A 14,950-nucleotide genomic window follows, 5' to 3' on the forward strand; every position below is an offset into this window, starting at 1 on the left:
CCTGGGACTTCCTCATGGCTTTTCTGAGGGGTGCACTCAATACTACAGAAGGTGGCGGTTGCCGGGCAGTGGTGGCGCACACCTTTAATCCCAGCACTCGGGAGGCAGAGGCAGGCGGATCTCTGTGAGTTTGAGGCCAGCCTGGTCTACAAGAGCTAGTTCCAGGACAGGCACCAAAGCTACAGAGAAACCCTGTCTCGAAAAAAAAAAAAAAAAAAAAAAAAAAAAAGAAGGTGGCGGTGACATTGGAGGGAGGGCCTGGCTAGCTTGTTAGAAACAGGCTGGATTGGGAAGGGTGACCCTACACCTGTGGGTTGACGTTGGTTTAGAAGGGCTCAGCCTCTGGCTAGATTAGGCTTGGTCATCTGGACCAGAGGATGTCACTGGGCTCACTAGTGGGTGGGACTAAGGTGGGTGGGTGGTCTTGGAGTCAGGTGAAGTGATTGTGGAGTGGGTAAGGTGATGTTGGGTTTGGGTTGTTATGTGGTGGGTGCTCGTGTGGATGGGGTATCATGGTTATGGGGTAGGGTGGGGTGTTTGTGGTGGTGGAGTTGAGCGGTTGTGTGGTATGAAGGGGTGGGACAGGTTGGTCGTGTTGTGAAGTAGGGTGGTCATGTTGGGGTCAGGTGGTGGTGTGCTGGGGTGGGGTGTTTGTGTGGGTGGGGTACAATGGCTTATGTGGTAAAAATGTGGATTTTCCAGATTGAGGATCTGGTTGGCCTAAGCTGGGTAAGTTGAGTGGTGGGGTTCATTGAATAGAATTACTTAACTGCTAGGTTGAAAAGATTCTTTGGAGATGGGGCTGGTGGTCTATGGCTTTGAGGAACGGTCTGTCCACCCCGCTGCTGACTGAGCTGGGTGGCGGACTTGGCTGGGGCTGCATTGGTGGCCTAGGCTGTATGAGTGGGCTGGTTGACTGAGTTAGGCTTGGTTAGACTGTTTGAGCTCATTATCCAGATTAGGTCAGTCGGCTGGCTGATGGCTTTGGGCTCTTTTGAGCAGGGTTAGTTATTTAGTTAGTTAGTTAGTTAGTTAGTTAGTTAGTTAGTTAGTTAGTTAGTTGTTGCCACCAGTGGGACAGGTTGGTCGCTTGAGTTTTTAGCTTTCATGGCTTAGGCAAGCTGGTTGTAAGACTTGGGGATGGGTTATGAGCTGGTCTGGTCTGGCCGTCTTGAGGACGGCCACAGTGCTAACTTCTGCTCTGTCCCCACCTCTAAGCCAGGGCCGTGGGGGGTGGTGGGCGCCTTGGCCACAAATAGCTGTGGGGAACACACAAACAGTTTGGTCTTCAAAGCCCTTGGTGGCGGCGGCTGTAACTTTCCATAGAGCCCCAGTGAACACGATTCTGGGCCTTGTGTGCAGCCCGGCTTCTGCTTCCTCTGCAGCTAACCACAGTATGGGGGGCGGGAGAGTGGGGGAGCTGGGGGCTCAGAAGCTCCTCTGTAGGAGCCAGTAGGCCCCCCAGCAACTCCTACCCAGGGTCCAGGTGCTCTGTCCCTGGGAAGAAGGACTGACCGTGGGTAGGAGAGCTTTCTGGGGCCTGTGACTCTCCTGGCACAGTTACAATGCCAGGCCTCGAGGCGTGACAAGAGACTGGGGGGAAGAGGGGAGCATAAGAGTCAGGTACATAGCCGGGGGTGGTTAGGCCACAGGCTGGACCTTGGTCTCTTGCAGCTGGAGTGGAGACCGGCCACACATTGGTCCTCCTTTCATGCCCAAACCATTCTTGATCTCTCACTATGGACAAGGACCTGAGGGAGAGGCAGCCAGAGCCACAAAGACAGGCATCTTAGGGGCAGTGTGCCCCAGCCACTCCTGGTCTTGGTCTTGTTCAGTACTCCTTTGAAGGCTCCTACAGTGGGTAGCTCTGTGCCCACTGCGCCCGGAAGAGGTACGGCTGTGGTCAGCAACACAACGGTGGCCAAGCCCAGACAGCACGGCTGGCCCTTGAGGCCCAGCTCCCCTTCCTCTCAGCTTCTTTGCCTCTCTGGGCCTGGCCACATGTCACCTCCCCACCATGCCAGTAGAGCTGACCCTCCCTAGCTCTGGGAAGGTAGATACCGCCTGTCAGACTAAAGCCAGCAATTTAGGGATGGGGAAGAGGTGCGGTTGGGAGGGTCCTGCCTGGGAGGCAGCAGGCTGGAGGTGAACTCAAGGGCCCTCTCTGTCCAGATGTTCTGACGGTTAGACTGTGAGCAGCTACGTGGCTCAGTGGAAGTCCTGCTGATGAACAGTCCTAAGCTTGCCATGTGTACGTGTGAGGCCTTGAGCTGGCATCTTAGTCATCCAGTCTCAATTCCCTCAAAGGCACTGGCCCTCCGTGCAGTTTTGCCATCTGAAGGGACACTTGGCACCATCCCAAGAGTGCAATAATGTTCCCTGGGTGCCACCTAGAACAGAGGAACACCTACGGTGCAGGAAGAGAACCCCCACACTAGGGCTTCTCAGGTCCCAGATGTCGGCAGGCTGACATGCTGTCCTTAGTGACCAGTCTTCCCAGTTTGCTTGGGACCAAGGAGCTTCTTGGGACATGAGGCATCCATGCCAACCAGGACGGTTAGCCACAGCAGCTCCCTCTGCAGAACGGGATAAATGGACCTTCCCCAGCCTGTCATGGGTTTAGACAAGAGTCGATATGCGCAAGGTCTGGCCCACAATGCAAGTGTGGTTCTCACTTCTCAGTGGCTTCCCTCCGGTGGGTACCTTCTTGGTGGGCTCTGCATTTTCTTCTCTACACCTGGCCCTCCTCTTTAAGTTCCCAGCCCCACTGCCCCCAGGATGCTGTCTGGGCTTGTGCAGTCAGCCTGCCGTCTTCCTCCTTGGATTGCCTGAGGCCAAGCCATCTTCCTAATGGTTCTAGTCAGTCTCCTGGAACTAGCTGGAGCCCATTCCTGTCTCTGCTGGCCTCAGACACCGAGAGGTACAGGTCTGTAGCAGGTGCACATCTGGGCCTCAATGCCAGCTTTGGCCTGGCACATAGGTGGCAAGAGCAGGTCACCCACTTGGGTAAATATCCAACCCTCCCAGGCGGCTCCTCAGATCTCTACACACCCTGGAGGCTGCGTCTTTGCTGTCATGCCTCACATGGCACTGGTTTTTGACTCAGACCTTAAAACTTTGAGCAACCCAGGTCTAAGATTGCTGGGAGGGCGGGGGGACCCCAAGTGAACACATCGACTAGAATAGCAGGTGGGTGGGAACGTACCCCAGGAAGCTGCATTCGTAGGAAGCATGACCTTTGATGGCTTGAAGTGAATAGTGGCTCTTGAGGGTGGCGGTGACTGGGGTTGGCAGGAGCTGGTGCATGCCACTTCCCTGCCGTCTGACATCGAAACTGCTTTAAGGCCCTCTGAGTCCCTGTCTCGATGTCGGTACAGGGAGGCACTGTCAAAGTACCTCTTTCCTGGGCCTTCTGGGTAGTGGAGAGTCTGGGAATCTGATGGAGGAGCACCAGGAAGGTCCCCTCACAGTCTGTACTCAGTGGGTGCCCTGCCGTGCGGCTTGTTAAATACACTTCCAGCAGCTGTAGGAGCAGTGAGTTCTCTCTTTTCTTTGCCACCCCACTCCCAGCCCCAGCTCCTTTGCCCTAGGCTTTCCGCTAACACAGCCTTCCATCACAGTGTGCGCATGAGCACTTGTAGCTGGTGTAGCAGGATGGACTCTGTGGGCTTGCCCTAGGTTCCTAGAAGAAGCCATGTCACCTCTATAACATATGCCCTGTTCCCCCAAGCAGATAGTCTGTGCCCCTTGGAGAGCCCTGCCAATCATGCCATCAGACAACAGGTTTGGTCTTCGTCACTGATGCCACCCTCGGTATTGAGAACACCTGATACATGTTCCTGTTTTCTGGGTGAGTTTGCCCTGACCTGGTGTTCGGCTAATGTGTCTTTCAACCACCCCACCTGGGCCTCTCCACCCTTGCCACAAGCTCCCTCCACATAGGCTTCCTAGCCACAGAAAAGAAAACCAGGCGCTCCAGGGCCCCCCAGGTTCTTCCTCAGCAGGGAACTGGCATTCATGGGCCACTGGCTCAGGCCAGGATGTCCTCTGGGCCAGTTGGGAGGCCGCAGACTACACACTGGTCAGCGGCTCCAGGCCCTGCAGCAGCTGGGGCCTCACACAGCTGCGTTCTGTGTCCACTGCTCTGCCCACAGTTGGACACAGGCCCCCAAGCGTGGCTGGCATGTGGGGGCTGGCCAGTGACCTGTCTTAAACTCCCTGCCTTTGGCTTGATGACTCAGGAAGAATTGGAGCCCCACCCCATGGTCTTGGGCATCAGGGCTGCTCTGTGGTGGACTTGCCTCCCAAAAATGTTTTCTTTCCAAATTTTTGGTCATTCCAGTAATAGCTTCTATGAGTCTCTAACCCTAAATTCATCTTGAATGTATTCCTTAATATGTTTTTCAAATGCATTAGTTCTTTTTACTGAAATAAGTTCAATTTTTTTTCTTTTAAAATTATTTCTTTCTTATTATTTTGCGGGAGTGTGGGGGATGGTATATGGGAGTAAGAACAGCCCCCCCCCCCCGGAAGTTGGTTCTTTGCTTCCACCACACTAATCCCAGAATCAAACTCAGGTCTTCAGGCTTAGAGGCAACCTAACAAATTTAATTTCTTTTTTTTTGTTTTTTTTTTGTTTTTTGTTTTTTGTTTTTTCGAGACAGGGTTTCTCTGTGGTTTTGGAGTCTGTCCTGGAACTAGCTTTTGTAGACCAGGCTGGTCTTGAACTCAGAGATCCGCCTGCCTCTGCCTCCCAAGTGCTAGGATTAAAGGCGTGCGCCACCACCGCCCGGCTCCAAACTTAATTTCTTAAGGTTTACTTAAGAAGCCCAGATCTATGAGTTTTAGGCCATCCTGGTTTACATAGAGAGTTCCAGGACAGCCAAGGCTGTGCATAGAAAAATATCTTGTCTCAATTAATTGACTTTAGGACATCTTATTTCTCATAATCACAAGTTTGACTTACTACTTCAGTACCAGAGATCAAAACCAGCACCTTCCACATGGTAGGCAAGAGCTCTTCTGCTGAGCCACACCCCATCTGACTGTGACTTCGTCCTCAAAGATATATTAACCATGAGCCAGGCAGGAGCCATGGGTGGGCCATCCATCACATTGTCCTAGCAAGAGAATTAAAGAGCAACCTCTATGGAAATACCCAAACCCCTGCCTCTCCACGCTCTGAGATGACAGAGTCCGATCCTGTCTGAGCCCCCTAGCTACAAGATCACTAGAACCTTCAGGATCAACAGAGTTAATGGGGATCTGGGCTCTGATTGTCTTGCTTTTATGAGGACCCAGAGGTCCTCCTTGATGCTTGCCCAGGTTGGCTTCCTCAGTGGCAGAGTTAGAAGTTAAGGTTAATAACAACCACACATACCAACCAGGCCTTTGTGGTTGCAGCGTCCATGCTGAAGCCTGGGCCTGAGGCTGTATACGTGCAAGGAACGGAGCAGAGAGTGATGCCCAGAGCCTCAGAATGGTGCTAGAAATACCCAGGGAGTCTCTGACTCCAAGCTTTCCAGGGGGCTGGGCTCTGAGGCAACTCAAGCAGCCTAAGTGGGGACTGGCTCTGAGAGGGGGTGCGGTGTCTTTTCCCACCCCCGGGCATCAGGGCTGAGGTCCCTGGTGCTAGCGTCTTCTTCTCCTGCACACTGGCTGACTTCTGCAGATGAGGTGTGCCCTTGCAGGTTTGGGAAGATGACAGAGCCCAGCTGACATTTCAGAATGGTCGTGACAGGTCATAATGTGGCCTCCTGACCCTTTGGGCATGGGCAAGACTTGGGAAAGGAAACCTTGATTGCAAAGGAAGTTTATCTTGATGACTGGGTGACAGTGAAATTCGATTGTCATCTTGATGAGATCTAGATCCTCCTGGGAGATAAGCCCAGGTGGTAAGGTTAACTGAGGTGTGTGCCCACTGTGGGAGGCTCTATTCCCTAGGCTGGGATTCTAGAGTGTTAGAAAAGTAAGGGTAGTCGAGCACAAACCTCTGTTCCTCTCATCTTCTTGACTCTGGATGGGATGTGACCCTACATTCCTGCTGCCAGGGCTTCTCTGAGATGACAGACTGTTCCCTGGAAATGTGAGTCACAATGAATCCTCTTTGCTTCAGGTTGGCTATGTCAGAGTATTTTATCACAGCAGCAGAACGAGAAGGAAGAGAAAAGGTGTCCTGAGAAGCTTGGCCATTCCTGCGACCATGCGGTTCTTAGGCCTTTGGAACTGTTTTGTGGTGTCAATGTAGAAGAGTCTGGAACCTAGGGCTAAAAAAAGCCCTAAAATGCTGGAAGCAGATGTTAGTGGGGCATTCTGATGGGCGCTTAGAAGGCAGGAATGTGTGCTGGAGCATGAACTTATGAAATTTGAGAGGGAAAGGGTCTACAAGGAACTGGGCTAAGGAAATGTTCTCGTCATATTTTGGCCAAGAATCTGACTTTTGCTCTGCCTATGTCCGGAGAACTTGAGTGAAGTTGAATTTAAAAGTAGTTGACTTATTTTATTTTATTTATTTATTTGGGTGAAGAAAACCTGAGAGAAGAGGACATTCCCGCTGGTGTTACTGTTACAGGGTCTTGAGCTCTGAAGAGCAAGACAGGCATCCTCAGGGAAAAATACCACCCAAAGGAGGCTCTATCTTATTTATATCCAAATTCATTCAAATCAAGAAAGCCTAAATAAGGGGTTCCCTGTCACTCAAAGGCATCAGTCTAGGGAAGTGCTCCCCTCCACCCAGGGGAAGTGCTCCCTCAGGGTCAGCACACAGAAGCTGATACCACTGTGGTCTAGAGAGAGCCTGGCTACATCTCTGTCTGGCATCAGAGTCCAGCAATGTCATCTTGTGGTACTGGTTCTGCAGGCATGAAAGATTCAAGATTGAGGTGATCATGGAGAACAGCTGGGACCAGGCCATATGTGACAAGCCAGAGTGCCTGCAAGGGGGCCCCGAGAGGCCAGTTTTAAGCTGTGAAGGGCAGCAAGGAGGCATTAAGAGGCCAAGTGTAAAGCCGTGAAGGAGGGTATTGAGGATGCCATGTCTATGAGATGCCCACCAAGAAAAGGAGGAGGCATGCAGTGGAGGCAGCCTAAGAGAGAGGCTGTGTGCTGCACGCAGCAGAGCTGGAGGAATGGGGTTACCCAAGCCCTCTGGAGTCCCGCCAAATTTATTTTGGCTCCCCAGATGCTAGATAAGGAACTGCAGGATTTGCCTTACTTTGGTCTGAAAAATCCTTACTATAAACCACGTCCCCCTTTATTTTGAGATAGGGTCTCACTATGTAGCTGACTGCCTTGGAACTAGCTTTGTAGACCAGGCTGGCCTCGAACTCAGAAATCCGCCTGCCTCTGCCTCCCAAGTGATAGGATTAAAGCATGCACCACCATGCTAATACTTCTCTTTTGAAATTAGGAATGTTTACTATGCCATCATATAGCAGAAAGATGTAACTTGTTATTTATTATTATTATTATTGTTGCACGTGTGTGGCGATCCGAAGACAGCTTTGTGACGTTGGGCTCTCTCCTCCTTTACCCAGGCTCCTGGGATCAAGCACAGGCTTTGTGCAGCATTCTCTTTAGCCGCAGCACCATCTTAATGGCTTCTTGTTTTGCACTGAGAGATTGCCGCGGGTCTCAGACGAGACACAGACTTTTAAAAGTGTTCGAGATGGTGGCGCCTTTCAATTATATTTTGCATTCTGAGATAAGCATGAGAATTTGGGGACAACGGAAGGCCAATAGGATTAAGTTGATGCGTTTGGGTGTCAACTTGACCAGGAGTGGGTAAAGGAGGGGTTGGAGTGGCTTTTCTCAGTTTTCAAGTTGAGATCTAGGATTGTCTGGGAGGTGGGTTTCTGGGAATGCTGCGGTGGGGAGGGGGAATGTATCTTATTTAGATTCAGTGAGATGGGCAGACCTACCTACTGCAGGCAGAACCGTTCCCTGGGCTTGGGTTCTGGTCCCTATGGAAGGGAGAAAACCACCTGAGTACTAGGATTCATGACTTCCTGATTGTGGACACAACACGTCTGGCCTCTTGAAGGCAACGCCCCCTTCACTTCCTCCCTGTAATGGGCGGTGCCCTGAGACTAGGTCAGAATAACCCTTTCTCCCTCAAGCTGCTTTTGTGAACGCCTTTTGTCATAGCAATAGTAATAATACACAGCCTGACCTCACCCCAAGAACCTTTAAAAAGGAGGTGAGGGATCAGGTGCTGTGCTCTGCTGTCTTGGGGACAAATGGCCCTGCATGGGCACACAGTGAGGGCTCTGGGTGGCCTTTAGGAGCCTGTTGACAGATGAACTAGAGACTGTCACTCTTCTCCAACCAACTCCAGATACTAACCATCATTTAAAAGGGACCCAGGAGTGCGGTAAGTGGTTAGCTTAGTCAACACAGTGTTAGTAGCCAGAAGACACCCAAACCTATTCGTGGGGGCGTGGCTCCCGGTCCACCCGTGCTGTTGATGTGGATGGCCTGGCTGCTTTAGGCAGGAGGGGCTGAGAGTCTGCTTCCCTTTTGTAAATGGTTCTCTGAGTACAAGGGGCTGCTCAGAGGGGGCCTGCTCCCATCCCCTCCCCAACCCCCCCCCCCAGGCAGGTGTGTATTCCTACTGGTGCACCCAGATCTCACCTCAGTGCAGGCAGAACAGCTGGCGTGTGTCCCTTGCGACTGTGGGGTCAGCCAGGAGCTGAGTTTATTGCCACTGCTTAGCACCAGGAGAGACGATCAGAGTCAGGTGTGGTGGTTATGGGCCTGAAATACCAGATAGGGAGGTAGAAATCAGAGGAGGTAGGATCAGGAGTTCAAGGGCTATCCTCAGCACCATAGGAGGTTTGAAGTTAGCCTGGGCTACATGAGATAAATCTCAAAAGAACAAGAGGAGGAGACTTTTCGTATAGCGATACAAAGCTGGCTTTGTGCTCACTCTATAGCCCAGGCTGGCCTTGAACTTTTGATTCTCCTGCCTCAGTCTCTCAAGTTGCTGGGATTATAAATGTGTCCAGTAGGCGCAGTTTCCTTAGGAATTTTTAGTCAAACTAGTTCAATTCATAAAAGAACTAGAGTGAAGTGTTTTTAAAAATGGTTTCAATTCTCTGACCTCACCAAACGGCAGACCTCCTTACCTCCTCCCAGTGGGACTGGGTGGCCCTTGTCTTGTGAGGACACATGTGACCTCCATAGCTGGTCACAGAGGGCTGAGTGACTGAAGGCTGGAGCATGTGGGACACTCACACTTGAAAAGCCAGCTGTCTCATGAAGTCGCCACCCTAGAGGCACACGCAGGCCCTCCAGCAGCTGGTCCAGCTGAGCTCCTAGCCTCTGGCCAGCACAAAGTGCCAGCATGGCCATGCAGCCTGTTCAGGTCTCCAGATGGACACAGCCCAGCCGGCTCTGACCACAATGGCACAAGAGACCCCAAGCAAAAGAAGCATGGGTGCCACGCCCCTGCCTTTCTCCAGTGCCCGACCACAGTGGCTCGGCAGAGTGAATGGCGGCTTTCAGCTGTGGTGCTGCAGGGTCCTTGGGCAGCAGCAATAGCAGCCAGGACAATTCATGACACAACCGTGTGGTTCCGAATCTGCAAGTGTCCAGGATGGTTTGGGACCCACTGTGGGGGAAGTCTGTGCGGAGCCTGGGCTCCCATGAGCTTCTGCTCCTACTCCTCTTCCTCACTAGTGGCCCCACTGATGTGTGTATGCCTTGCCTGCTGTATGCCCTGCCTGCTGTATGCCTTGCCTGCTGAGAGGCAACTCCAACCTTGCTGAGAGAGACATCACAGAGGCAGGAAAGGGACATGGATGAAGTATAACCAGTTTCAACCAGGGTATACAGATGGTGCTAAATTCATGCTTCTTCAATGAACCAGACCCCAAGGCAGCGGTGCTGGGTGCTCATTTGTTCAAAAATTCTGGGGTTACGCTCTTTTGTCCCATGTCCCAGGAATAGGACAGACATATGGTTTCCAGGATGTGCAGGGACCCTACAGGGGCACACTGTCTGGGAAGCTTTTACAGACCTCATAATGATTGAAATTATGCATTTACTGCATACCAGGCACCGTGCTAAACGCTTAAGAACTGCATCTCAAAGCCAGGGGCTGATGCGATCTCAGGGGCAAAATCAGCTGCAGGACAGAGAGGAAATAGTGCTAGGATCTGAACTGTGTGAGCCTGGAACTGTGGCTTCCTCACTACCTTCTCCCGCTTCCTGGGTTGTCATGGCCCAGAAGAAGGGAGGATGCTGCTGATGGAGCAGAGGCAGGAGCAGAGGCAGGACACCGCCTCCTGTGCTAGAGCATCACATGGGCAGGGTGAGGAGGAGGAGGCAGGAAGGGGTGAGAAAGTGGAAGGAGCACTAGAGGGAGGAGGGGAGGAAGAGGATGTGGAGGGAAGAAAGGGCAGCGAGGAAGGGAGGAGAAGAGAAGGGACGAGGAAAGAGAAGGAGGAAGTACTGTCTTTAGGAAGCTTGTCCCCTTTAAAGGCATTTCAGCTTGCACAACACATTGCAGAGGACTGGCTTTGTAGCTGCGGCCTGGGTAGACTTCGGTGACAGCAGAATTATACAACCTAAGCCCTGCGGGTTGTCTGAGACACAGGTCCAGGCTTAAGCATGAGGTTCCCAGGTCCCTCAGAACAGGGTACAGGCGGAACCCTTCTGCACCCAGACACAGTCCCAACCCGGGCTCTCCTGGGCACTCAGCTGAGTCTCCTCTTATTTCCTGGATGAGTCTTAAGAAGGGTAAAGTTCTTCTTAAGGCCACTCAGTGAGGGGGGTGACATAGATCTCCAGATTTTTGTTCCACTCCTGACTGGCTTTTGGGGGGGCTTCCGTGGATGATCACACAAAAAGAGATGAGTGTGCTGAACCAGAAGTTGGGCAGCCCCCATTTCAAGGTGGTTGGTCAGTCATAGCTTCCTCCGTCTTGAGTCTCAATAGCAAGAAAGTGATCAAACTGAGCCAAACTGAAATAGGGTCCCCCCAATGCTTCTGTGGAGGCCCCCAAAATGGTAATATGGGGAAAGGGCCATGTGAATGGCTCTGGAAGGTTGGGTTGATGTGGGCGAGAGTGGACAGCTGGCTGCTGGAATGGGTATTGTAAATGGAGTCAGAGGCCAGGAGTTCAGCTTGAGGCAGCATCCTTCCCCTGGGACCTGACATTCATCAGATGCAGGACTGTCCTCTGTGGGACAAATAGGAACACAGTAGAAAGTATATGGGAATGGGACTGTGGGGAAAACCGGAGGGAATGTGGGGACTGGAGGTGGGGAGCGTGGTACAAGTGGTCCAGCTTGGCCGGACTGTATCCTGGGGGAGAAAATGACATCTGGGAAGGATGCTTGATATATGGTTTCCAGTGCATGCAGGGAGCCTATGAGGGCACACTCTCCGGGAAGCTTTTACAGATCTTATAATTGAAATTAGGCAATTCCTGCATACCAGGCACTGTGCTAAGCGTGAGAGAGCCACGTCTCAAAGCCAGCAGGTGATGCGGCTGTGATCTCAGGGGGCAGCTAGAGACTTCGGGTCTTCATAGGCAGCAGAGCCACTGACAGCATTTGAGTGCAGACACATGAGTGAGTGAATGTATGAAGTCAACACCCCTTTGGGAAACATAATGCCCCTTGACCTCTTGAGGACTCAGCTGCCAGACCAGGAGATTGGAAGAACAGATTAGAGAAGGCAAATCCTTGGTCTGGTACCTTCCATTCCTGGCAAAGGTGTGTCCACAGCAGACATCACTAGCTGATCCTTGCACTAGTCCATTCCAGACTCTACCAATTGAATATCACAGACTTGGAGGAGGGCGCCAATTGGAAGTGATGATCAAGGCAATAATAGCTCTCTTCCCTGCACAGAAGAGCACATCACCCACTTGCCCGGATTCTGTTCACCACTCCAGGCATCCATTGCTGGCTGCAGTCCCCCAAGGAGGGAAACTGAGGCCAAGCCCCTCCCAGGCTTCTGCACCAGCACTCAGGGCCCAACTTCTCAGTTGAATATCAGCGCCCTTCAGTCCAGTGAAGGACGTGGGGACACATCTAGTCTTGTCACTATCCCTGAAGCTGCTGGGGGCTTCTCTGCTGCCCCTGGCCACAGCCCTGGTGGTCCCAGACGCAGAGCGCAAAAAGCTTTGGGAGTTGTTGGCACAGGACAGACGCCCAGTTAGTTAGAAAAACATGTGGCTCACTCTTCCCTCTCCTGCCCCCTCCAACCGCCACCACCTTCTAATTCAATTTCCCTTGAAAAACAATGGTTTCAATGAAGGGGGAAACAAGATTTTCCGAAACTTCGTAAAGTTTTGCAAAATAATTACCCCCCAAACTGGCAGGCGTCCTCCCTTTCCTGCTCAAATGAATGTTTCTGGGACATTTCACAGGCTGGACAAGCCCCTGTCTCCAAGCTGCCCACCCAGATCCCAGGCTGGCCATCAGACTGTCAGGGGCCCCGGGTCAACACCTTTTGCTGGGTGGCCCTCCTAGGATTTTTAGGAAGCTCGGGGCAAGAGAAAGGGAGCCAGAAGGAGCCTGGCTCACCCTCAGTCCAGCTGGCTGGACAAACCTCAGCGATGTCCCCGGAGTGGGCTCTGAGCATGGCTTCCTGAGCTGAGAGTCAAATGGACCAGGTGAACTTGGCATCTCAGCACAGTACAGCAGAAGTCAGAGCCGGGACTGAGCCGGACCCAGACTCTTCCTGTCAGCCGCTTCTTCTGGAAGTTTTGGGTTGGAGGCCCCAGAAATGTTGGGGTTAGGTTGTTGCAGCAGGGCTAAGCTACCTACCTGACCTCTCTGCCGCCTCTCACCTAGTTTATGGTCCACCCCCACCTCCAGGATTGTCACTAGGGACAACCTCCTTAATTCTCACCTCACTCCCCCTCAGGATCCTCCCATGCCCTGGGAATCCTCTCCAGGTGCTCCCCACTGGGGGCCACTATCAGGTGCTCTCCTTGGTCTATGCTCGCTACAACCTTGGCCCCCCTCCCTCCACTGGATTATACTCCAAAATCCGTCTTTTATTACGGCCTGAAGATGAAGTAATTCATACCACGACTAACCAGTCTCACTGTCTCAGAAAGGAGCGTGGTTCTGAGCTGAGCTACTGGTGCAGGGAGGCCCTGGGAAGTCATGCCAGGTGCTCCAGGGAGGCTTGGAAGCAAAGTCACCTGCTCAGGCCCCGACTGTGAAACTGACACAAGCAGGTGACTAGGAATGACTTTCGGCCAGGGCACTCCCGTGCGCTGCATGCTGCAACCTCAGCCTCTGCCTGGAAGGAGCAGATGCGCCCAGTTTCGGGAGCCAGTCATCCCTTGTGAATGTTCAGCCCACCACGGGGAATGGCTGATTTAGCCAACTGGGTAATATAGATATGATAACATAGCCACTGTACCTCTGTATTCCCAGCATGCAGGAGGGTCATGGGTTCTAGGCCAGCCTGGGCTATAAGTAAGACCCTGCCAGAAAGAAAATGAGAGGGGACTAACTTCTGAGACTGGATCCTTGAGGACATGGCTGCTCTTGCTTCGCACCCTTTCTGGGCCCCCATCACTTGCTCTGACAGAAGCCATCTGCTCCGTTACTACTACACAGTCAAGCAACCCACACAGGCACCTCGTGACTAAGGCTCCCGAGAGTCCACACAGAATCCCCAGTCTTGCCAATGAGCCCCATGGGATCCAGCCTCTGGCATCTGGGGTCAAACCATTAGATGACTGGTCACCATGCTGACTGAAGGCCCACACCGTCTCAGAGAGCCCAAGCTGTGACTGACTCAGCTGCTCCCGAGTCCCAGCCTCCAGAAGTGGCAACACAGTAATTGTTCATTGTTTTAAGCCACTGAGGGTCTTCTGGAAGAGTAACCGGAAAACCAAACCAAACAATGGCTATAGCAGTGTGAGGTAGCTGGTCTCATGCATCCCCAGTCAGGAAGCAGAGAGAAAAGAAGGCCTGTGCTTGGCTCACTTTCTCCTTTGTGTGCGGTCCAGGACCCCAGCGTAGGGAATGAAGCCACCCACAGTGGGCATCTTCCTACTTCAGTTAACCTAATAAAATAATCCCTCACAGGCGTGCCCTGAGGCTCATCGCACAGATGATTCCAGATTGCATCAAGATGACAATTAGATTAAGCCTCATGTAATGAATGTATGCATGCATTCTCTTGGGTCTGTTCCTGCTTTCTGCACTGGCCCAGGGGACTGTTCCTTTGACTCTATGTGCCATTAAAAGGCTTCTAGAAATTGTGTGCTCAGATGTGGATTTCTGTGTGGTTCCTCTTGGTCAACTTGACTGGGTTGAGAAGTGCCTGGGGCATTTGTAAGAAGGTCCACCCTGAATGAGGGGAGCGACAGTGTCCCATAGGCCAGGGACCTGATGGAAGGAGGAGAGAAAGGAGAGAGCCTGCATGCGGGTTTCTCACCCACTGCTTCCTGCCTGCCACATACCCTTACCCTGAGGGACTGAAGCCTTTGGGACAGAGAGGCAAAATAATGCTGGGATAGACCGTGTGGGCCTTCTCTGCCTTGTCCTGCATTCTGTCTCCAGGACTCATGCTGGGCATGGCAAGACGCAGGCACACAGAGCCTGGGGTGCAGGGCCACCCTGAGTTTGCTGAGTGATTTAACGATGTTGCATTGAGAAGCACAAGATGGCAGGTCCACAGTTAATCTGCCAGGCTCAAGGGAGAGGGCCTCTTGAGCCATCCCAAGTACAGGGCCAAGCATTTTCCTGGCCACATGTAGCCCTAAGTTGTGACCTGGGTAACATGCAAGACTAACAAATACTGTTTCCTCTAAACAAGGCAATTTGCAGTCAAGGGAGGCTTCCACACATCAAGCCTTACCCACCTCTGTCAAGCTTTCTCCCTCAAAAATGCATATCCTGGGCTGGGGGTGCTCAGTTGGTAGAGTGCTTGCCTAACACGCATGAAGCCCTGGGTTCAATGCCAGCACCACATG

Source organism: Microtus ochrogaster, chromosome 10 (assembly GCF_000317375.1).
Source record: "Microtus ochrogaster isolate Prairie Vole_2 chromosome 10, MicOch1.0, whole genome shotgun sequence".
Classification (NCBI taxonomy): domain Eukaryota; kingdom Metazoa; phylum Chordata; class Mammalia; order Rodentia; family Cricetidae; genus Microtus; species Microtus ochrogaster.